Source organism: Anguilla anguilla, chromosome 14, assembly GCF_013347855.1.
Source record: "Anguilla anguilla isolate fAngAng1 chromosome 14, fAngAng1.pri, whole genome shotgun sequence".
Taxonomy (NCBI): Eukaryota; Metazoa; Chordata; class Actinopteri; order Anguilliformes; family Anguillidae; genus Anguilla; species Anguilla anguilla.
This window is the reverse complement of record NC_049214.1, coordinates 26,803,789-26,829,087: the sequence shown is the minus strand read 5'-3', so window position 1 is coordinate 26,829,087 and position 25,299 is coordinate 26,803,789. Positions and strand designations below refer to the sequence as shown.

General features: G+C 43.0%; 1 protein-coding gene across 2 annotated transcripts in view; it reads right to left on the bottom strand.

The window, feature by feature from the left end:
- Positions 1-21,154, bottom strand: part of il11ra (interleukin 11 receptor, alpha) — a 41,674-nt gene extending 20,520 nt beyond the window's left edge. Inside the window, exon 1 of one of the 2 annotated variants that reach the window (XM_035390556.1) lies at positions 20,537-21,154. The gene's annotated coding sequence lies outside the window, so the exon portion shown is untranslated. Of the gene's footprint in view, positions 1-19,632; positions 19,965-20,536 lie in introns of those variants that run through there. The other variant, XM_035390554.1, reaches the window with a different exon arrangement.
- Positions 21,155-25,299: the final 4,145 nt, after the last annotated feature.

Sequence of the window (25,299 nt, the reverse complement as noted above, 5' to 3'; positions counted from 1 at the left end):
GAAAATGTTTCTGTCGTTTGCCGTACTGTAAAACCGTGGGCCCTCCCAAAGTGCCTCGACTGATTAGCTCCATTATAAAAAAATTACATGTTTACAGCTTTACGATATGTCATCAAATGAAATATGTACTTAGAAGAAATTATACGCGGTTTATTTCAGCGCTGTAATGATAAGCAACACACCGTAAATTCCTTGACATTTGGGAAAACTACACTTACTCCGTTCTTGTTAAAACGGTTTGAACCCAAAGCTTTGGAAGGCCTTACTTGACCTGTTCTCAGGGCTGCCTTTATAGCGATTCACTTCTTCTAATACTCTGTATTATCCATCTTTCTTCTTCTGTCTCATCGGTTCAGTCTCCATAAATAATACAACTATGATTTTGCCCTTATTTCGTTTTTTTTTTTTTTTTAATTCTGTGACACTTTTCCATTGGCAGATGCGGCTGCCTGCATCAGTGACTTCACAATTTACCATTTAGCCTTTATCCGAAGTGACGTACAAAAAGTGCCTTTCACAGGGTCAGCAAACATCACAGGCAAAGCTATGATTACTTCTCAAGTGCCGCAGTAAAGGTGAATGCCTCCAGGCTTAACAGAGATAGTAAGGAACTGGGTTCATTTTATCGTTAACTAGGCTACACAGACGCTTAGTCTGAAAAGTGTTTAGACGTGCGTAGAAAACAGCCGATGAATCTGCCTTCCTAACCGGTGAATGTCCTTCCACTGCCTGGAACGAGGACGCACAAAAGCCAGGGCCGCGAGGAGCTCGTTTCTTTCGCTCGCACGCTTACACCAACGGGGCCCGTACGACATCCTTGAAATACTAGTGTTTATTTTCAACACAAGGACCGTTTTTTTTTTTTTTTTTGCAGCTGCTGTTTCGTTAGCCGCGAGCAGTGTTCCGATCCAAGCGAGGCCAAACGATGTGCATTTTCTCCCAAACAAGGCAAAAGCACATCTGCACTTCCATCAAATTATATACAAGTACTAATTTGCCATGGGATGGGATTACTGGCCTAGCAGACAATCCTATCTGCAGCCATTTTAAACACACATTTAAATGTTTTGGGATGAACTGAAGCCAGTAAAGCGAGGCACACTGCAATGGAGATTAAAAGGCTGTGGCCCACCCAAGATAAGGCTTGAACCTGCAACCTATTGATAGCAAGACGAATAACTGTAATTTATACCACTGTCCAGTACTGTACTGTACGCAAACAGGCAATAGGTCAATTCATCTCTTCAGTTCGCCCAGCCCAATAAGAAAAACATGGCCTTTGGGGGATTACAATCTACAATGCACTGGAGGAAGAAAAAAAACCTTCTTCCAGGAAATTAAAGTCAAGGCACAGCTCAACTAGGGAGGGAAAACAGCCGCACATTTTGGGGAGACTACAGACTGTATACAGTAGCAAGAAAAAGTTTGTGAACCCTTTGGAATTTCCCGGAATTCTGCATTAATGTGGCCTGATCTTCATTTAAGCCATAATAATAGACAAGCACATTATGCTTAAACTAATAAAACACAATTAATTGCACCTTTCATGTCTTTATTGAACCTATTGTCTAAACATTCACAGTTGAGGCTGGAAAAGGTATGTGAATCATTGTATCTAGTAACTGGTAGGACCTCTTTAGCAACATTGTCTTGTGGCATCACCCAACTTCTATTAAGCTATCAGGAGACAGACCGCTACCCTAACATTCTCCTGTAAAATGTCTTGATACAATTTTGAATTCTTAGTTCCCTCAATGACTGAGAGCTGTCCAGGCCCAGAGGCCGCCCTAGGTCTCCTGCCACCATGCTTCACAGTTGGGATGAGGTTTTGGTGTTGGTGAGCAGTGCTTTTTCCCTCCAAACATAGCGTTGTGCATTTCTGCAGAAAGGTCCTTTTGCCTCATCCATCCATAGAACGCTGTCCCAGAAAACAGTGTGGAACATCCAGGTGGTCTTTTGCAAACTTGATAGGCTAAGTGCAGCAATGTTTTTTTTGGAGAGCAGCGGTTTCCTCCAAGGTGTCCTCCCATGGATATCATTCTTGTTTAGTGTTTTTCTTAAAGTGGACACATGAATAGAGACTTTAGCAGGTTCAAGAGATTTCTTTTTCTAACCAAGACTGTAAATGATGCATTCAGTACATGACATGAAGTACAATTATTCGTTTGTTATTAGATTAAGCAGATTGGGTTTGTCTATTATTGTGACTTAGATTAAGATCAGACCACATTTAATGAGTACCTAATGCAGTCAGTGCATTAATGTAATTAATTGGGTTTGCAAACTTTTTCTTGCAACTGCAGCATCCTCCCCAAACAGGTGAGCAGGAACGAGAGAATTAAAAAAGAGAGACATTCCAGGAGGACTAGTCATCGTGGAAAGGAGGTGGGCTTTGTCCCAAAGCCTTCAGGGTTTTTTTTTTCTTCCTTTCTTTCCATTTTGACTTAAATACACTCCAGAAAGTCCGGTTGACAGGTCGTGTGGGTAAAACATGTTTATTCTGTGATTCAATGAATGCATATGACACATATATATGTGCAGACCTCTGTCTAAGAGAGATATGAATACATGATTCATTTCAGGGAATTAATCAAATGACAAATTAAAACAAAACAATCAAAAAAAAAAAACTGCAGATGCAACATCATGGATCATCATCGCCATAAAGATAATTGCGGGAAAAACTGGCATCAGGCTGTGGAGTGAACAAGAGCGAGGTTGGAAAAAAGCTGCTGAGGAGAAAAAAGAAAGAAAAAGGGAAAAAAACTGGCGAGCTGTCGACACCTTGGTTCAGACTGAGAAGACAGATCTGCGGGTGTGGCGGAGTCAGCAAAGCCAGGGACGGGAAGAGAGGCCGGGCAAGGAACTCAAGCTCAAGAAGCTGAACGCCCAAGATCTGAAGCCCAAGAAACTGAAACTAAAGAAGCTCAATCCCCAAGATCTGAAGCCCAAGAAACTGAAACTCAAGAAGCTGAATGCCCAAGATCTGAAGCCCAAGAAACTGAAGCTCAAGAAGCTCAATTCCCAAGATCTGAAGCCCAAGAAACTGAAGCTCAAGAAGCTGAATGCCCAAGATCTGGAGCCCAAGAAACTGAAACTAAAGAAGCTGAATCCCCAAGATCTGAAGCCCAAGACACTGAAACTAAAGAAGCTGAATCCCCAAGATCTGGAGCCCAAGAAACTGAAACTCAAGAAGCTGAATCACTAAGATCTGAAGCCCAAGCAACTGAAACTCAAGAAGCTGATGCTCAAGGAGCTGAAGCTGAAGGAGCAGAATCCCTAAAATCTGAAGCTCAAGAAATTGACGCTGAAGAAGCTGAATCTCAAGAAGCTGATGGTAAAGGAGCTCCCTGTCTGCCGTTGCCGAATCGCCATTCCCGTTAGCCAGCTATGCTCAGACGAACACCGAGGTGGCCACACCAAGCTCCTCTAAACTGTAAGGGCCTCTTTCGGTTCCCCAGCCACCGCCGCGCATTTTCGAGTTCACTGAACTCCAATACGCTCACTCCGGCCAGCCCTGCCTCCGTCACAGTCACATAGCACTCCTCTTCACATCGCACCCGAGACGCCTGCCAGGAGTCAGGACACAAGTGAACCGCACACTGACCGACAGCATTGTGGTAATTAAAAACTGGCAGATTCAGCATGTGGATATCTGTGGCTAAGGTCGTATAATAAAACCAAGATGTTTAAAATGCAATACATTATTAAAAAATGTCATTAATAAGGCTAAGGTTCAAGCAATCTCCATTTTATTAACTCTGTCCAATTACTGACTTCAGAAAAAGTGTTTCTGAGATTTTGTGTAAGTTTGAGCACCGTCCAAAAATCCATAAATACGGCATACTGTTGAAATGGAAAATTAATTAGGCTATTAAATTAAAGGATCAGGGCTGGGCTGGGTGAAAACTTAACCACAGGGTGACAGCATTGCACTTAAATGAACTTTTGTTTAATTTGGGTTACAAGAATTTAACTCATTGCTGTCCAATTTATGAGAAATAAATGGCTGCCTAGCAAGCTTGCACAATCGCTAGACACAAAGTGTGTTACACAACAGAAATAATGAAACTGAACAGGTTAGCTATAAAAATAACACAACACAAACAAAATTACACAGAGGCTCATTGTCTTTCTAGACTCATGCTCCCTGCTTAATAATACAGTCGGAAAGTTGAAAAATTTTGTTATGCAAATAAAAATTTTCCAGCACAAGCTGATGTCTTCGCTCATCAACGTCTTCCACGAACGCGGAAACTCGACTGCTGTTTGCATTTGTGCAACGATTTAAAAGGGAAGCACGGGCACGGGCCAACATGGCCAGCCAAGTGCGGGCTATCGATATGCCGGCCCCAAAATTTCCATACCGCGTTACCCTGGTTCTGAAGCCTCCCTTTAAACCCCGCCTCTCTCTGGCTTCTTTGCTGGTGTAGAAGGCAGTGAGAGTTACATTCCAACTAACCAGGGGAGCCAAGGACAGAAATGAGAGAGATGAAAGCCATATGACTGAATAGTACTCGCATTACTAACAAACCCTCCATCCAGCTTTCCACTCTACCGGAGAAGGCTTTGCCAGCGTACTTAGCTTTTGTTTTTTTTTTGCCCACATCTGCAAAGCATTTCGCTGAAAAAAAATTGGGAGCGACGTATAGCAGACTGCAATAATTTGATGGAAATTAAAAGCAAACAAAGAAAAAAAAAACCAACAAGTTGCGTCCTATCTTCAACCCTCGTATTGTTCTCCTTTCTGCACAACGGCCTTTCAGCGGAGTCGGAGTCAAAGGAAGAGCTTAACACTGACGGAGCACGGCGGCTCACTGAACAAAGGGTGACGCGTTCGCGTCAGCGGTTCTCCTGTCTTTGAGAGAGAGAGGCCAGCTGCTGAAGGTAAACTCTGGAACAGTTAATCCGCAACTGACACAAGACTCAACGGGGCCTTCGAACCGCAAATCGCCCAAAGCACCTTTTCACCTGGAATAGCTTTCACAAGTCAGTGCAATCTCTGGAGAAGTTAAATCCCACAACACCTGAAAAGGAAATAAAAACAAGAAGAGACCACGTCGGGCTGGTTATCCAGATCATTTTTAAATCAGCTTTGCATTTCAAATATAGACTGAAATTTGATATGCATGTAATCTCAAGTAGCCTATATTGATTTAAAGTACAAATATACTGCCGATTCCATGCCAACTCGCATTAAAACACCACATTAAGTTGCCTGTTCCTCTTAAATATTTCGAGAAAAATTCCCTAGATGTTTTCAAGCAAGCCAAGAAAAAGAATTATTATGCAGTATCTGACCACAATACTAGACTACAACTGGTCTAGTTCCGCTTGACAAAAAAATATGGTGAAAATCAAAGCATCAGGTTCTTAACAGGGCAGAAGAACAGCATAATGGTTACGAAATCAGCTCTGCAACTCCACGGCTGCAGATTTGATGCCCTTAAGCAAGATACTTAACCTGAAGTAGTCCAACATAGCCTATGTCCAGCTGTGTAAATGGATTGTAGATGCAGAGCATTAAAGCAGTAAGCAGTGTCAAATGCAATGCAATGACATGCTTTCTGAGTTGATGCCTATTGAGTTCACTTGAGTAACTGAGGGGTGATGGTGGGACAGTACAGTAGAAGTGAGCATTCCATTTCAGGCTGCATAAATTGGAGCCTGGCACCGGCCTCGTAACAGGGATCTGCTAACCACACCACCCTAAAAATACTTCTTATCACAATTCAGTCAGGAAACTGGCCTCCAACTACGGGGGAGAGGAAGGGGCAGAGGAGAGAGCCAGGACTGGTCACAACCAGGCAGTTCAACAGAAACTGGAAACAGAAAACCGCATGTAAAAATCTTACATTTTTTTTCCCAAAATGCTCCTCAGAGTTTTATTTAACGTAGTTGACACTGCACCCCAGAATACTGGAGTTCTTCGGCCGAGCGGATATACACAGTTGGCGTACTTAGGTAAAAAGTAATTTCCGATAAAACCGTGCACACTGTGAATCTTCATGAGTAACCGTGTCGTTATACAGGCTACAAAACTTTGTCTCATTGAGGTTCACTGCATCAGGGTGAGCTGCAGCGGATATCAAAAAACTCAAATCTCAGCAGAACTATCTGGATGCATAGATACTGTAGCACTCGTGGTAAGCAAAAACATAGCATTATTTCATTTTTGGGCGAACTGCCCCTATGAGAATCTTGTGGCGAGTACTTGTTCGCTGGAGCAAACGATCCCACCCCCACTCGGCACTAAACTGAGGTGCCTTTCCACAATATGGCCGCCAACGCGTCCTCTCGCGGGTCCCTGGCTCCAGTCAGCGGTGACACCGTCCGCCCCCCGAACCCGGGGTCAGGTCACTGCCCCCGGAGCAAGCGCCAGAACAGGATGCACTACCGGGAAAGGCCCGCGATTCGAAACGAAACCGTCCTAGTCAGGGCCTCCTAAGCCTGGGCTCGGAGCCTGGAAAGCATTAAATCAATCTGCTGAGAGATTTACTGTGGGAGTCCTGATTAGTGCAGGAACTCCAGCTCCATGGAAGGGAGTGCTGCTGCTGCTCCTCCCTCTGCCACGCCGGTCCCAAGGGCCCCGCCCCCTGGGATACAGCCAACAGCCCCGCCCGCGGCGTCTCCCTGGGATACAGCCAACAGCCCCGCCCGCGGCGTCTCCCTGGGTCACAGCCAACTGCGATGCAGGAGCGCTTTACGGGAGGACTGTCACGCGCTCACACATCCGGTACACAAAGCTACAACAGACGAGGGACACCGTTCAAAACAGAAAAAAATATGAGGACACTCAGTTTTTTTTAATTTTTTTAAAAAAAGAACATAAGTCTACATTGGTCAAAATTCTGGCAACTCGTTTTGATAATTAATGGGAGAAAAATCTAGAAATTGCTTCAAAAACTAGTTTTAAATGCGTGTCCGTTCCTGCAGAGCACGCGTCTATAAACGTAGCGCTATTTTCCACGCTACGCGGTGGCAGCGGCGGCGCTGGGCCACAGGAGCGCTCGGAATGCTGGGAACGCGCGGCTGTAGCCCGAGGAACCCCCGAACCGGGGACCTCGCCCAAGCCCTGGCGGGACGGGCGCAGCTGCGACTCGCCGCCGCGGGCCTCCAGGCGGTGAGCGGCTCCGCTGCAGCTGGAACCCATGATGTACTGTGCTAAAGGGCGTGGCCAGCTCCTCTGGTGGGCCCCTGTACAGCCACGACCATGTTTTCAGTCTAAAGGCATAAGCATGCCCATTTCTAAATATGTTCTTACGTTTCGATTCAATCAGAATGCAAAAGAAGAGAGAAAGGTCTCACAATGAAAAACAATAAAGAATCCACAAAAAAAACTGAAGATGTTTGATGAGCCATTTGCATATTCTATCCCACTTCATTGGACAGCAGTCTGGACCAACGTGGTAATACGGTACTCAGCTTCTTATAGAGAACACTTACAATGTACACTCCTTCCGCCTGGCTACCCATCTATCAGACACATCTCTTTCACACTTGTATGTTGCCCTACACAAAACCAGCTATGACATTCCAGACACACTGTTCAGAGCTGAACACCACCAAGCTGAAAAACGGGCCAGCGTAGGGCAGGTATTGAGCCACCTACATTTCCGGGACAGCCACACTGCAGTCAAGGCACCGCCTTAGCAGAAGTTTACCCATGGCGTTGCCCAGTCCGGGTTGACACATCTGCGGTATCTGCGTTCGGAGTTGCCCTCAAGGATGGCTTATCCGTCATTTGCACTGTACGGAATTGTAACGCAAACACACTTCAGCAGAGCGGCTGAACGAATTAACACTCGGCTGCACACAAGCTTGGGGCGGCAGTGTAGTATAATGGGTAAGGAGCTGGTCTTGTAACCTACAGGTTCGATTCCCCGGTAGGACACTGCCGCTGTACACTTGAGCAGGGTGCTTAACCTGCATTGCTTCAGTAATACGATGTGTAAACAGTTGTGCAAGTCGCTCTGGATAAGAACATCTGCTAAATGCCTGTAATGTACTGTAATGTAAGCTTAATTTAACTTAAGTACTCATAAGTTGACCCCGACCGTCAAATGAGGAAGGGTGTAGCGAGTCAGGCTATCAGCTCTGTGCATCTGTTTCTAAGGGCCAGGAGAAGAGTCCGCCATTAAGTGCCATCAATAACCGACCGCTCAAAGTTCAAACAATAAGTCTGGCACTCCGCGGCAAAACACAATGGCCGGGCAAAATGAGTGAGTCACCGATAGAACACGGTAGTCCTTCCTATTCCGGGTCTCATTAGGCCTCATTGTTTCAGCACAGCTCTACAGGAGATCCCCGAGGGCATCAGGAGGCCAGCCTCAGGCGTTCAGACCCGCTTGTGAACGGTGCGGCTCGGCGTCCGGAGCTGGCCTTGAGAACGAGGGCATCTGACGGCAGAACCGTTTCAAAGACGGTTGAATGGGCAGTTTAAATCACTGGCGTTTTTGTTTCACAGTATGTTTGAGCTGTGCCCGGTGGTCTTCGTGGATACATACTCCCCCCATAGAGGACCACCGGTGCAGAGCCGACCGAGTTCACTCCTGCCAAAAAATGCCTTGGCACGCGGAGAAAGGAAATCAGGCTTCAAACTTCGATCGAGAGTCTATTCTAAAGCATTATGGGTACTTTTTAAGGCTCCAAAGCAGTATCTATCATTAAACAAAGCGCTGAACATAAAGAGGACTGTTCGAGTCAATGGTTTGACTAGATGCAGATGATAACACAAAACACTTGGGATATGATCGGCGTAATGCTCCGCTTTGGAAGCCAGCACACGCTCTCTCTCTCTCTCTCTTTCTGTCTCTCTCTTCTCTCTGTCTGTCTCTCTCTTCTCTCTCTGTCTCTCTGTGTCTCTCTCTCTCTCTCCCCGCCCCCGGCTAGTAGGAAAAGCATATGTACGCACATCGGCATTCATGCTCTCAGCAAGTTGTCATTAACTTTGCAAATTCAAAAGGAATCGCACGTGAACGTGCAGGTGCTCGAGCAAGATGGCAAGTCGATTCAGTTTCCATCTTTTATCCTTCGCCTGGAAGACGGTTTACACAGCCAGTTCTGTGTGTTTGCCTCGGGCTCCCATAATCCGTTGCAAACAGAAACCAGACAAAAACAGACATAGTTTATTTTTATAGTGCAGTAACAGTGATGGAAATGTAACAGACAGGGACTTACCATTTTGGCATAAAAGAAGGCAAACCTGACTGATTGAGAAGAACCTTTAAACAGAGTGCAGAATTAACATGTACACTCCTAAAATGCCATATTGTACTTTGCAAAACCTATTTAATTTGAGTCTAAATTTAAGAGCACTGTTCAGAAAACTAAAACTGAGACAATTAGTGGGAAGAAAAACTAGGACCGCAAATGCACCCATGCTTTAACCAGTCAGTCGCCCCTTGTAAGAGTACTGTAAAACAAAAAGGACAAGAGATCCCACTCTGCAAGTTGGCATGTGCATACATCAGACTGCATAGAACAATATATGAAAAATTGAGCAAAATTATAAAATGCAATTTTCAGATAATTAGGCTACATTACTTTTCATTATACGTATTAATGAATGCAAAGAATTGTCAAAGCATTCAAAAATTACCAATAGGCCTACTGCAAGTCTCAAAAACAGAGGTGGGTAGACCACAAGTGAAGATAAATAGGGAATTTCTTAAAGATGCTGCCCCCCCCCCCCCCTCCTCAAAAGTATACCAATGGTCATGACTTTAAGGTTACATTATGGGTGTCACATATCACAAGATCTGAGAGGGAAAAATTAAAAAGGGGTCCATTTTCCACCAGAATAACCCTACACTGAGAACATGGGTTGGCAAAGATTTTGCAAATGAAATGCAAAATGCTGACCTTTTGTGGTATTGCGCAAGAGACAGAGGGCAGCAGTCAAGACAGAGACTGGAAACTTTGCGCTGAAGCTCTGCTGGAACGGGCTTTGCAGCAGCGCAATCTGGGAGAAATTACCGAGCTCCCCGAGGCACAAGCCTAATGACTGTGCTTTGAGTGGAGGAAGGTCCCCCCCCCCCAGATTTCTCCTCGTCTTCTCCTTGCTTCGGCAGAACACAGCATCCGAAGGAAAACAACGGTCCATTTGAGTGCCTCCACTTGGCTTATCCAAAGCCCGAACTCTGCTCAAGGAGCCACTGTTCAAATCGCGTGATCTTCGGGTCTGAATATCTTCCTTCTTCTGCGACTGTGATTGAACTTCAGTTAAATCCGACTTCAAGCTAACGGCATAAAAATGCTTCAGTGTCTAAATAAAGGCTTCTGATAATTACCAGGACATGCTTTAAAAACCTGCCTTTATCAATTTGGAATAAAAAATTTAAATTAAAAATTTAATTTAAAAATACATTTTTAATAGACACTCAACATCTGGCAGAGGATTTCAGCACAGTTTTCAGACATACTGAATGATTCAATTTGATTCAACTTGTACTTCATTTATTCCACATGGGGCAATTCAGTTGGATAGAAACAGCATTGTTTGCGCAGATATAAAATACCACAAGACACAAAAAATACACACACACACACACACACACACACACACACACACACACACAGAGAACACAATCATACATAAAATAAAAAAGTCAAATACAAGGCCGTTCAGCACACCCTAGGATGAGCAGGTCTGCAGCACAGCTGAGACATTATAAATCAGTAAGGCCAGGCCGTGCCGTTACACAGCTAAGATAAATAAACATGGAAGGGGAGAGAGCCGAAAGAATCACTAACCTGTACGCAACGCAGCCTGAAGTCATTATAGGTGGGCAGGCTGGTATGGAAGCCTTTTAAGCCCAAATTAAACAACAAACACGCTCAAGAATTACAAGGCATGAGCGTGTTTACCTCTAAGTGCATTGGTTTTCATTACGTTTCATTTCGTATGGCATTTTGCCCTGAGGGTACCATTTAACTTTCAACTTAGGCTATTTCTCAGTTCGGCATAATACAAACAATAGCAGTTCAAAGAAACAAATATTGAAATGAGCTTCTGACTTTTTTTCCAGGCTCTTTATGTTATGAGCAACAAAACTGTTGTGTGTAAAAAGGATATGGTCGAAAGCAAAACTAGTGTAATAGTGGACTGAGTTAGAGGGTAGAGGGAAATGCATTGTCACAGGTAATTCTGATTAGCTGGTGAATTTCTTCAAACTGGCCATTTGTCAAAGAATTTTGTTTCATGTCTTGATCAAAGACTGTGTGCCATATTCCAAGATACAATGTAGTACCTCACTCTCACAAATTCAATTTAAATGGGCCAGAAATTATAGTCACTGGCCAGACTGCACATTGTTGCATTAATGTTTGGGAGCAGTTTTTAACTTGCTCCCACATACATCTAAGCTAATCCTTTAAATACCTTATTCAGGGCATTCAAAGGACAAAACCACATGCATGAGGTCCAGTGTCTGAGATGCAATTTAAACATTTAGGAAGAATTAGATATGTACAAAAATACTTCAACAGAAACTCTGTACCCCAAAACTGTGCTCTGTAATACTTTTTAAAAAAATGTCTTTGTTAACTCAACCACTAAGACATAAAGCCTTCCAAACAGCCATGTGGAAATACTTAAGACTGGAGAGCTGACAAAATTACAGCTTTTCAAAGCACTTTGGATACACAACAAACATGAGAGTTCATAAGAAAATCATCATCATTCTGAGGTAAATATAGCCAAAAAAAAAAAAAAAAGAAGAAGTGGAATATAACCAAAAATTTTCCAGGAACGCATGATGGAAAAAAAAATAAAATGGCTGTGCGCATTTGTACTACAGTTTCCATCACTGCAATAGCGTCTAAGCTATCCCTTTTACAAATATAGCACTCACTCAGCATTGGCTCGCATCCGTAGGCTTTAGCTTTACAATACACATGCATAGATATTCAGTTGCTCATTACCAGCCTGTTAAATCCAGAAACAGTCAATCAGTCACACAAAATGCCGTCAATCAAAAATGCCACTGATACAATACAGCTCTGATACGCCATGCAGAGGTTCCTACTGTACCTTAACGCTCACTCTCTCAACGTTGAACGGAAGTGTGTGTTCTGTCAAGTACCGGGTGAGTTATAGAGCTCTATTTTGAGGAGGCAAAAATAGCCTTATCAGAGCCCTTATGAGGGTAGACTGACATTTTGCAGTGCCACAAAGAGGCGGAAGGACGTTTTTTAGCGCAGGGAGTGCAACAAGCGCTAGCCATGGACGGGAGCGACGGGGGCTAGGTTGCCTGTTCTGAGGGGTGGACTAGGTGCAAGGGCATTGGTGCAGTGCTAACGTATTTGCATGCATTTAAGGGGTCTAAAGATCTTAAACAAGAAACAAGGTCTTAGCACAAAAACAGCCAATGCTAGCAGTTCCACAGTCCTTAAGAGGGAGCGATTATGAAGGGGAGGGGGTGGGGGGGTGGGGGGGGGGCACAAGGATTTGCTTCTATGTGCTACAGAGGCATATGGCTGCTATTACACTATAGAGGCATGCACACACAGATGCTGCTCCAGTAACAATATCACATTCAACTCGATCACAGAGAAACAAATGGTCCCGATGTCTTTACTCCACAACCGTTCTTCACGTTACGCTCCCAAGGAAAAGGTACGCCTGTAAACTCACCGTTGAAAACAGAGGAAAACAATTAGATGAATTACACAAACGACTGGCCCTAATGTCGTGGGCACAGACGTATCTGCCCCTCTCCCGCAGGACCGAGCCGACGCAGACACGCGGCTCACACGGGGCCGGTGGGCGGGGCCGGTGGGCGGGGCCGGTGGGCGGGACCGCAGGCTTGACAGACAGAGCAAACAAACGAGCGCACCTCCTCGCACCTCCAGTCACGCTGCCACATGTTGTGGGTATGCAGTCTGGTGCCATGAAAGCAAACAACTGTAGTATTTAAAAACCGCTCCTCTTTTAACACGTCTACGGGACATGCACTGGGTAAACCTAAATCAAAGACGACCTTGAGAGGCAATTCATAAATAGTTTATCTCAAGAGTCACAATTCAACACAACCTCAAAGTTTCCCTATGACTGTTCACCGTACCGTTCTTTGCTAAACCTTCAACTCATCGCAAACTGTAATACTGTCTTCATGCACAGTGTACTGGGTTGCGTTAGTGTCTTTAACCTAGCTAAATCCATTTGATTCTTTTTGACTGATTTGAAGCAAATGTTGTGGTTGTCCTGTGCTCCAGCTCTCCCTCGGTTTGGAACAGAACTGAGCACTTCTACTGCAAAAAGCCAAGAGGAAACTTTAGACGACCAACTCTTCCTCCTCCTTCCCTGCAGCACTGAAATTCTTTATATGCAAGATCCAGAGAATCCACTGCTCAGGGCATGAAATTCACTGTTTTCATTGGCTTGTGGATTCTAAAAACTCACCAGCCATCATCAACATTTACCCAGCCGTGTTACCTTTCGCAATACAGCACAACCTGGCTGGTCACCTGCCAAAGCGGCTGCTGGAACGTAAAATCTTCGCTGCCACGATCAAAACGCTACGGGCATTTGGCTGGTGGCGGGTGTCCATTTCACACCCTGTCACTGCCCCTCCTACTCGGCTCCTTGTTCGGGCTTGTTACGCTTCACATCTGGACCGCTGCGCTTCCCTCCCAGCTGATCTCCCCCCCCCCTCACGTCCCTAAACGCGACCCCGCGCCTCGTCTGCGACGTTCCAGAGAGCGTGCTGAACGTCACACCTCAGCTCATCTCCCTGAACACCGCGTTCAGCACATCTGCAGTTAATGAAAAGCTAGTGTTAAAACACTACTCGTGCTGAGACGTCAAAAAAAAGATAACATTCACAGATGAAGATAACATTCCCTACTGGTGTGGTACAATGGGTAAGGAGCTGGTCTTGTAAACTAGTAAACTAAAGGCCAAGGGTTCGAAGCCCAGGTAGGACACTGCTTTTGCACCCCTGAGCAAGGTCCTTAACCTGCATTGCTTCAGTATATATCCAGCTATGTAAAAAAATAATAATAATCATCATTTTTAAGTTGTCCAAGTCAAGTTATGCTAATAATGTAATGTAATAGAATTCCCTTTCGTTCCTTACATTTGAACACCGCTTTCTATTCAGTGATTTTCATCCAGTGAAGTTGCCCATGTCTTTTACCCAAGTATTCCAGGGTATGAGCAGGCCCCTGAGATGAAAGTACGTGCAGAGGGCCGCGTGCAAGTAGGGCGCACTTCAAAGGACCCAGAGCTGACAGGAAGAGGCCTAAAATGGCCACCGCTTACAGCTTCAGCGTGTAGGGCTGTTTATAAAACATGTACCACAGCCTAGCGCTTGGGGAAAAGGAGGGGCGGGGTTTTTTTTTTGTTTTTTTTTTAAACACACAGGAGCGGCGCGCCGAGCGTGCGATTGGATGTTATCGCCATCTCTCCCTGGCTCCTTCGACTCCAGCGACCGGGGAAACATCAAACGGGTCGCGCGGATACCGGGCTTTATCCCAAAGGCTCCGGAAGGTTCCAGGACGACGTGGAAACCAGGTGCTGGCGATTTGGGGCCCGCCGGTTTCTCGGGGGCCCCCCCATTCTTTGCAGTCTGTCCGTAAACACTTTGGACTGGAGGAATAAATAAAGAGCGGGGCCCGATCCGGGCTGATTGATCGCCCTCGCTCCGCGGCGGCGGGGCTTGGCGGAACGTCGGAGGTTCGAAAACGCAGGGCGGGGACCTGGCAGCTTGGAAATGAGAACAATGAACAGCGAAAAGGGCCCGCGGTCGGGCCAGACCATCTCCTCTGCCCAAACGGGGGGGCGGGGGGGGGGGAGGAGGGGGTGAAGTGATTTACGTGTGGGGCCGGGAGACGGGGCTGTATACCAGAGCGATGAGTCACCGCCGCGCGGAGCCTCAAACCCTCCGAGGGCCCAGCGGCACCTCTCCCCAATTAGCCGAGCGCAGCTCCTCACCAAACGCATCGCGGAGGGGGTTAGGCTAGAAGAAGGCCCCGCTCTACAGACGCGCGGTGAGAGAGCTTCGGTGCTTCAGAGTAAACGTCGCCCACCTCACACGCGAGCACGGTTTTACACAGGGCCGTGCAGCTACTGAGCGTAATTACAGGGAAGGACCCGGGAAAACAAGCCGAGACAGGAGAGGATAAGTCTAAGGACTAGTTAACGAGGGCTTATAGTGAACGTGTCATTATGCGCAAAAACAAACACAAACGACTTTGTGTCACAACAACAGGGTTGGGTTAGCAATATTCAGACACTGTTTTCTAACAAATGTTATCTAGCGGCTAGAATGTTCATTTTATTTTTATTTTTTTGCCATCTCTCACTCATCATTTGCATATGTAATCAATGATGGAGTAGCAAATGGCCTGCATTTCTCCCTGCTATTTTTCAGAGTCATTTTTGAGCATCACCCGGGGAAACGTAACCTTGTGACCTGCAGTTGTGCATTATTAACTGCCGCCATGCAGTAAACAGCCTCCTGTAAGGAGATACGTTCAGCTGGTACACATTCACTTCAATAAATATGTGCTTTTCCATGCATAAACCATTTTTATAAACAGTACTTTGCCAAAGTACTCCACGGAATCACGCCTATATGTAAGATATGAATTATTCTACAATGCCCTGAATTTAAAAAAACAATAATAGTAAGTTAATTTTTCTTCTTGTCAGCAGCCTTGCAGGGGTGACACACAAACGGCTTTGCTTCGCCCATGGGATACATGGGAGGGATTGAGTAGGCGGGGATAGCAAGCTTCACTGCTTAAGTGACTCCGGTGGGCCATCCGGGAGCCCGTGGCTTGCCCTCTGCATGTGCGTATGACTGGGTCTCCTCCTCCGCCCCCGCTCTGCACGCGCGTGCGGCTCGTGGCTGAGGTACGAAAAGAAACAGCCGGAAGGCACCACGCGTTTTTGGAGGGGAACTGCGACTTGTGTTCACTCTCCTGAGCCGGCAGCGGGGGGCGTCTTCAAGCCAATTCCAAATTTGGGTATTCATTAAAAAAAATTTTAACATTTTTTTTTTCCGGATTTAGTACAACAGAGTGGTATGATTATACTTCAAACAAAGTTGATTTTGGAAATGCTATTTTTTGGTTGCATGAATCAGTGATACGGGAATATAAACTTTAGCCTAAATTACTAAATTAAATCAAATGTTGGTAATAAACATCAAAATTTGAATATACAGAAGTTGTGTGAGGTTTGCCCCGTATTCTACGACCTTTGCAGTGATCGTCTGAGAAGAAGCCATAAAATAAACATTGACAGCAAACTCACCACGGCCTGTGGTACCTCAAGAAAATAAGAAGTGGTTTGGAAACGAGCCTAAATCAGATTAAATTCTGCCACAATTGGACTGCATTCCTGGACTGAATTCTCAGAGCAAAATCACTGCCAAAATGTTGTTGAGAATTCAGTACAAGCTAGGCTTTGATGCACACAAAAAATATGTATATGGTAGTTCTAATGTACAAGTTTATAAGCTACTAAGAAGCATTCTATGCATGCAAGTGTTATTTACCTTTGAATAAAACTCTCAAAATTTTAAGTCCCTTTAAAGACTAATCTTACATGTTTATTTAAAGCGACTTAGCATAACAACAGCTAATGATAAAAACAGCAACAGCAATCAGGACTGTCTCTAGCCCAGTCTCTCTCAGGTTTTGGCTAGCAGCTGTTTTTGCAATCACCAGGCATCTCCGGCATGCCACAACAGGCAGCCATTTTAAGATAAACTAAACATAAACTTTAAAAGGTAAACCATGCATACAAGCCTTGTTTAACAGTCTGTGAATAAATGTTTTGGAATATGGGTCATTCATTCCATGCCAACTCAATCACGGACACTGCCTGGCCCTCTCTGTTTTTATGAAGCACTTTAAAAAATAATAAACAAATAAATGCCAGTTATAGAGAAAATATTTTCGGCAAACTGGAGCACAGCAGTTTTGTTTTGAGCAGGTTGTTGTTCTTCTTCAGGCACCTGGACATTACAACAAGGAGGGTGAATAGTGACCGGAGAATTTCAACTGAAATGATCATTAATTCAACAAAATTGACATTCAAACCAAAAAATAGCTAAGTTATTTACATCCATTCAAGGAGAAAATAATAGCACACAATCTCTCTATATACATTTTAATTGTACTATTCCAAAATGAAACCTGCACTGGCAATGGGCATTTTGCATATTTGCACCTGAGGCTATCTTACAACACAGGCCTCGCCCAAGAACAGGGGTTTTTAAACTTGATTCTGGAGGACGCCATTGTGTGCGCTGGTTTTTCTTGCAGCTAAACTTTCGTTCAATTAGTTTTCTCGAACACGTGTAAAATTATTTCATACTTTTCCCTTAAACTTGCTAAAGGAAGTTTGGCTTGTTATCATTGGCTTTGTCTTTGTATTCTTAATTTTCTACTAAATGGTTAGTTTAAGTGGCGATGTATCCACACTTTCACAAATTAGGATCCTATTGATTCGCCTCAGTCTTTAATTTGTTCAGTAATTTATTTTTTTAACCTCTCAGTATGTGACTGTTTGCAATACAGCACGATGTGAATGTGGGACTTTTGTTCTTCATGGCATTTGCGTAACTATTTCTGACATAATATGGCTTAAGCGGGTAAATAATCCCTCAAAACATGAAAAGACAAATTAAAAGCTTGTTAAATTTCAGGGATTCCCATGTGGTTGGAACAAAACCCAGCATACGCAGCGGTCCCACAGGACCGAAACTGACAACCACTGGCCAAGGCAAATGCTTTTATCACCTGCCAAGGCTGTCACATAGACCCTCCTGGATGTTCTTATTATCTGTGTGAAAAGGTGCATAGTCCTAAAGAGACCCCTAAAAAGAGAACGGGTTTAAATAAAACACCCAATGACACAGGCTAGATAATATATTCTAAGCATAAGAAAACCTGTATGGTGGTATTACTGTTTATCCCTAATTTACAGAACAGATACCTTCATGGCATCTGGTACAGCTACTGACCTTGATACTGTGTGTGGGATAAATGTTCACAGCCCTCAGTGCTGTTTACTGGAATACTGCTATCGACAGCAACAGTTAGCATAACACTTATCATAAAATGATTCCATGGAAAAAAAAAAAAAAAAAAAAAACCTAAACTCTACCATAGAATCTGAACCAGTTAGGCAAGGTAGTGAGAGGAAATTGCTGTACAAAATCTGACCAATTACGAACAGACTTTTTAAAAAATCCTAAATGTTTTCGATTTTCCCCTGCTACAGCACAATTATGAATTGTTTAACCACTGACTAAAGTATGCACAATCACAACTTTAACAGCTGTGCAACAATGTTGTTTGGCATGACCACCACCAAGGCAGGAGTATAACCCCCACTGTAAATATGTTCTTGGCAATGGAGAAAAATGTGGAATAAAATGATTTTGCAAGTAAATAAGATAACAACGTATCACGGGCACAGAGGAAATTAAGTTTAATTTATAGGCTATTTCTGGAAAGCAACATCTGCACTGCTTCAGACTGGCTGAAACAAACCAATTAATCTCTGGAAGGCTGCACAAAACTAATCAGGACAGTCCCCTTTACCAAAGAGGGAACAGGGAAGAACTCCCAACATTTCAATACGAAAAGCAATCAGTTAAATTTTTTTCATGAAACAGGGCCTGGAAATTAGTCTAATTCTCGAAGAATATTAAAATAAAGAAAGCGAAAGTTGTTTCGAACAACACAGGGAGATCGAATGGTGAGAAGTAACTTAGCTAACGGAACTATAAATATGACAACATTTGCTAGACTAGCCTAGCTAACGGACTTCTATTTCTGAAGTTAATTTGCTTGAGGAATGCACTCTCATTTTATTTATCGTCAACTAGAACACGAGCTGCCAGATGTTCGCTTGCTAACTGGCATAAAACACACAGTGCGTGTTTAGCTAATAACAAGTGCATACGTTATTTTATTCGATAGGTCTATAACTATACGATAGTCCAACGTTAGTAGATAGCCATCTTAACATTAGTTTAGTTAGTTAGTTAGATAACTTTGCAACATCAAGAATCGATATCGGCCGGTATCTAACTTTAACGTTAGTAACTTAGTTATGCTAGTCAACTACTTAATCAGCTCTTCTAGCAAACGAATTGTATATCTTTACTAAATGTAAATGTTATTCAACTAGACTAGCTACCTGGCTAACGACTATAACTTAAATTAGCCCGCTATTTTAGGTGAAATACCGACGGCACGCGATCTGTACTTCAGTAGCTATCTTAGCTGCTACAATCTTCGGGTAATGAGCTTACTATAATGTTAGGTTAGCTAACGTTATCTATCGAATGAAGTAGAGTTCCTGTTAGCTAAGGCTTAGTCTACCCTCCGATTAGTACAATTCTAAATAAGTTTGCTAAATGTCGCTTAATTAAAGCTATTTTTTTTATATCAGATACACAACTGACAATAATGTTATGAAACGGCAGTAGTCCGGTAGTTAGCTAGCTAAGCAGTGATATCTTGCAGACCATATCCCTCCTAATGTTGGCTAGCTGAATGGAAACTTTTCCACGATTCCGTCTGCGGCACCCGGACGCGCAGCGTTTCTCCAAATTGAAACCATTTTTAGCCAGCAACATACAGTTAGTCATACACACAACTTACCGTACACAATCTGGGTCGAATACCTCCCGGTTAAAGAAGCATTTTCTTATTATCTCCGTCCATAGTATTTGTTTGTCCAAGTTTTTCCTCGTATTCAGAAACCCCACGGCAGGATACGATGAGATCCGAAAGGAAAAGAGCCTATTGGAACGGCCTCCTGTCAATTACATTGTGGGAGTAGGATTCCTGGGGAGGGGGGAGGCGGCGCTGGCAGCGTTGGCAGTAGGTCTTCTAAAAATGCCCCGATATTTATCCGACATTACTCACGAGTGTACCCAAAATCTGTTTTGCATATAGTACAATATGTACTGCGATCTTCTGAAAACTACATTAGGTTATTTGAGAGAACGTTTGAAACCCACCCCGCCGATCTGACCACGGACTGAGATGAAGCATGGGTTCAGTAGAGTAGGCTACCATTCTGAAAAGCTGTGCGTTTGGAACTATTTTTATACAGTCTATGGTTTGGAATTTCAGTCGTGACATTGCCTAGGCCAAGTAAGCCAATCATGGCACACTTATTTTTACTTCTCTGCAAAGTAAACTCTTGGAGAAGGCCTAAAATTGGAGAAGGCCTTATATTTACTAAAAATATAATTTAATATAAAATATAGTAATCTGCAGTATAAAATAGTATTATTATTCCATAATCTCAAAGTTTGGAAAACATAAGCTTATGATGATCAATTCTGTGCATTGGTCTAACCTAACTAGCTAGCCATGCTACACTGAATAAAAATTGTCAGTCTGATATTGTACTGGTGATGCTTGTCAGGTAGGGCCATGTTGTATTGTTCACAATATTCTATATACAGAAAATATATGGACTTACACCTACTAGTAATAATATGGGTCAACGCAATAATAAAATTAGATATTTGTATTTTTAAGCCGGGGTACCCACCTTCCTCCAATAGGAACTCGTCTGGTGTAGGTTGGTGTGCCTCCTGGTAGAGCGCTGTTCCTCAGTGCATCATGCACCAGTAACCTTCTCTGGACAGTCAGGCACCCGCAGTCTGCGTGGTCAGACCGAACTGTACTCCTCAGACTGAATGCTCTTGTGAGTTCTTCTGCCAGATTACCGCAGGGTGAACGGAACTGGCAGCTGACAGAGAGTGCATTGGGAAGAGCGTGTGACCGACTGCACTCTCCCGAGCTGACAGAACAGGTCGTATCGATTTTACATGCACAATTGGGCACACCAACTAGTGAGGAAAAAAGGAGCAAAAAAAAGAAACCCAATGAATTTGTCAGCCGGTTTTACTGCTGTTTTAGCTTGGGTCACCGGACTTGTCTTTGAGTTTCTAAAGTAAATACCCAACTGCATAAAGGCATGGCACATTAAATGCAGTGTAACCAGTTCAAAGCAAATAAATGAATTAGGTGTGAGCCGTATGTAAGAAAACAGAAGGCACACTTGTATTCTGTGAAACTTCGCAGATCATAGTCATCAGTACGAAGATCTAACCCGCTCTGATTAACTGCTCATGAGTTTAAACGCCAGAAAACCTATTGCCTTTCTCTTCTCTCGTAGTGTGTGTTGTATGTGGAGTTTGTTGTATGTGCTTCAGTGGAAGCTGTGTGTATATGTTTCAGTGAAAGACAGAAATAGATCCAGTAGAATTTTTTTTAAAAAGGTTTTTGAAGAACACACATCACATGACATATTCCTAAAGTACATTTCTTTCTCTTAGAAATTGCAAACTCAGTATTTCTGAACGGGAAGTGTGCAAAGGGCAAGGGAAATGTTTTGTTCTCCTGCTTCCAGGGTTCATGGACCTGGAACAAAGTTAGTACATGTTGTCTTTTCAGTTAAAATCAATTTTGTCACACGCACAGGCAGTGTATGGGCTTTGCATGACATAGGGTCAATAAATGAGGCAGCTGTCTCTATGTTGTCATGTTGATGCCAGAGCAAGTACATATGATTCTGTTTTTCGTTTCCCAAAGCGACTTGTTATTGATACAGTGTTGGCAGAGCTGTATGTTCTCGGCCATTATAAGCTATAAAGAGCACCCTATATTTCTTGTGGCCCATTTCCTAGAACTCTGTACGGATAAAAAGCCCCTGAAACAAATATCTGAGAGTGGAACATAACATTAGAGATAAATGCTGTCTGTGTTTAATGGTCACGTTCATTTTTCTCTCTGTAAGTCTCCAAGCTATAAGCTGTCAGTCTCAAAAGCAATACATTCCTTTTGATACCTGATGTTTTTTAACTCAGAGAGGCATCCCTGTCACAAAAGCCAGTACTCCATCATATGACATTAAAAAATGGTTGGGGGGATGTTGATTCGGCTGGAATCGATGCTGGCGTTGGGCCGACGATTTATATCAATGTCCAAAAGTCACTGAGCCCATGAAGATTCATAAACAGTGAAGGTAATATACTGTATGCTGTAAAAAGCCTCCTTGTATGGGTGGCCAGTGATCCATTCCCAAAAACCTGTCATGGATGGCCATATGCATCACTGTGCACCAATAGAATTTCAATCACAAGTTTAGAAGAGCTGCTGTTCAGGCAGTGTAATCAAGATTTGATTCCATGGAACAACATGAAATCAAAAAGGGCAAGATGTCCCTGGAGGATGGACAGTTCATGAAAATTGTATCCAGCACTGCAACATTGAAAGGTCAATATTGTCACCTGAAACTGCCCTTTCAGCAGAAAAAAAAAAATGTGAGCATGTCAAATATTTGCTGATGAATCAGTTTTATGGTCTAATAGCATAGCAGCCCTAAATTATATAGTGGATAAAAACTTGTTTGCTTTCAAAGTTATCTCATTAAATCATCTGCTGTAGTGCCACCATTTCACCAACTGGTGGCATGTCATCAGGACACGTGCTTCACTTGGTCCTATACAATCCTGCCAAGTTTGAGTTCATGAGCGTCTCTGGATTTTACAGACATTAACCTGTAAAGAGGCAGTAGACCCATTCTCTTATTGGACCCTAAATAATAACAATAACAATAACAATAATAATAACAAAAGTAATAATAATAATGATTTCATAGAGAAAATGCGAAAACAATTTTCAATAATTACTCCCAGCCTCTAACTCCATTAAAGACACAGCTTACAATGAACGCTGCTTTATTTCAGCTCACTGATGACATCTACTGTTTGGTTTCAGAGAAACAACTGTAGATCCCAAGGCCGCTGGTTAGACGTCAAGGCACAACTGAAACAGCTCAACTGTCCCTGCAAAGGTGGCTGACTGCATCTGAAATTACTGATATCTGGGCAGGGCGGTGAATAAGTTGCTTTTTTCTTCATGTCTGACAAACAGGCTGTCACAGGAGCCATTTGAACCGAGTATTATATAGATAATTGAAAGTATCCTTGTTTATCACTATGTATAGCCGAAGCAGAAATATAATTATTACAGTCTACATTGCTTATAGTTTATATAGCTATGTTTTTTTTCAACGCCTGTTGTTTGGCTGTTGAGAATTGAACCTGCAGGTTTTAAGTTACAGTGAAGACTAGTTCTTTAATGTAGCACTTGCTTAAATTTATCACACAAGCTTGAGCACAAAGCTTCATAGTGGTTAGTGCCCTATGACTTAAATCTAAACTGTAAAAGCTAGCTATGACTGTACCTAGAAGTCCCACACATTGGAGCACCTTGCCCATTTACTGGGGGGCCTAAATGACTCATAAATAATAGTAGCAATTCCCCTGATTTATATGGTGCCTGCAATCCACCTGTGTTGAGGTCAGGGCTCTATGCAGGCCAGTCTAGTTCTTCTATACCATTTTTGGCAAAATCATGGACCTGTGGACCTCACTATGTGCCCAGGGGCATTGTCATGCTGAAACAGGGCCTTCGCCAAACGTTTGGGGAAGCACAGAATCATCTAGAATGTGATTGTCTGCTGTAGCATTAAGATTTGCCTTCACTGGAACTAAGAGTCTGAGGCAAAACCATGAAAAACAGCCACAGAGCAAGGGATGATACGTTTGGCCATACAGTGTATGTTCCACATATTCAATATTTGAAAATGGTAATAACTTGTATATTTTCCAATATAATACTGTGAAATGTTGCAATACTTTGATAATCTATCTTCAGTATATTCCGTTTCCCCAAGGACCACTGTACTGTCGTACCACAAGAAAGGAACATACTGGGCAGATAGGGAAATGTGTAACATAGCTGTGATACTGTAAAATAGTCACACAGTGACAAGCATTTTGAATACTTTTCCTTTATGAAGGCTTATATTTTGTTGTAAGTGTCATTTTATTTCCTTTCTTGTCACACGTTTGACATGATCCATCTATAAAGTCAGCAGAAACGTGAATGTTTGCTACTGTGCAGAACGTTTCGTGATGCGCTGTGAAAATCTATGCAAATTGCATTTGAATAAAAACCAGCAGCTCTACAACATGATGCCACTGACGTGTACCGAGTCTAACTTGTAATATTTAACTTCCTGGTGGGAATTAGAATGTGCGCACACACTGATCTCTCATAGGGCTAACCTCACTTTTATTTTCCCCTTCCTTGGAAGTCACTCATGTTTACAAATAGCAGAAATATAACTTTGATTAAAAGAAAAACATCGTTTCATTTTGTCAGAATTCAGTTTAATAATCCTGTATATTTGCACACATTCCTCTGAAAATCAAAAATATGATACAACCGTATTTAGCAGAAACCTTACTCAAAACTTTAAGAATTAATTAATGTATACATTCATTAGTTCTGTTTACTATTAAATTTGCCAAATGCCATCAATGATCGTACGTGGTTGCGGTGAGTTTCTTGTGTGTGTTTTTTATGGGTTTTTTGAAACAGCTTCTGTTTTGATGTAGGCTAGAGTGTGGGTATATACTTCAAACGTTAGCGGATAAACACTGTCAAGCTCTGCGCTTCGTAAGAATGCTCAAAGGAGAACTCAAACCAGTTAATGAGCGGCTCGGATTGTCTTTCCAAAAGACTAGGGGAAAATATTTATGCTCTTTGCCTAATTTCTCATCTTGTATATTGGCATCCCGTGATGCCACAGTATACAGAGCGCCAAAGGCTCGAAGCCAGTTGAGCGTTAAATAACAAATAGTGACTCCTTCCACGTTTCTTATTCCCAACATGGTCTATACCCCACTAGCAGCAGACGGAGGAAATCCCTCACCCTTTATCATATCAAACTTGCTTATAGAGTGTATTAGAGGATTTTCCTGAAAATGTTTCTACTGCACGCCATGCATAGGCTTTATCTGGGAAGCAAAACCTTGAAATGACCCTATACCGCAAATCACTGGTCCGATTACACGTCAGCGAGTCCCCAGTTCAATTTCATGTAGCGAAAACATTTATTTGGAACTTAAACTGCATTATGTGTTCTTATCTTTTTGCAGCACTGTATTGGGACACTATTTCATTCAGTAGATTTCTCCCCCACATTTGACACTGTTAAAGATTTTCTTTCCATGTTTTTTCTTTTTATAAATGTAGATCTGTTTTTCTCAGTTTTGTCACCCTAGTTTTGTTTATGCTAGTCGAATGTGTGTTCTGTGTCTTTATTTGCTGTGTTTAGCTGCACTAGTCATTTGTTTTCTAAAAAATATTATTTTTGGAACCCCATTTCACTGTGCTGTGATAAGTTCTTGTTGAATAACAATGAACATATGTTAAAGTGTGATTTGCCAATAGACA